The sequence below is a fragment of the Myotis davidii genome, unplaced genomic scaffold (genome assembly GCF_000327345.1).
Source record: "Myotis davidii unplaced genomic scaffold, ASM32734v1 scaffold1786, whole genome shotgun sequence".
Taxonomy (NCBI): Eukaryota; Metazoa; Chordata; class Mammalia; order Chiroptera; family Vespertilionidae; genus Myotis; species Myotis davidii.
This window is the reverse complement of record NW_006297147.1, coordinates 128,648-129,071: the sequence shown is the minus strand read 5'-3', so window position 1 is coordinate 129,071 and position 424 is coordinate 128,648.

Here is a 424-nt window from a genome sequence, read left to right as displayed (position 1 = left end):
AGGAAGGGAGGGGGAAAGAGAGACAGAAATATCAATGATGAGAGAGAGCCACCGGCTGGCTGCCTCCTGCACGCCCCGCACTGGAGACCCAGCCTGCAAACCAGGCACACGCCCCCCAACCGGAATCGAACCATGGACCCCTCAGTCCACAGGCCAATGCTCTTTCCACTGAGCCAAACCAGCTAGGCAATAGTGCCTTTTTTAAAAAAATTCCTGGCTTCTAAATTTTATTTATTTATTTTAAAAAATATTTTTATTGATTTCAGAGAGGAAGGGAGAGGGAGAGAGATATAAAAACATTAATGATGACAGAGAATCATCGATTGGCTGCCTCCTGCATGCCCCATACTGGGGATTGAGCCCAAAACCCAGTCATGTGCCCTGAGCAGAAATCAAACTGTGACCTCCTGGTTCAGGTTGATGC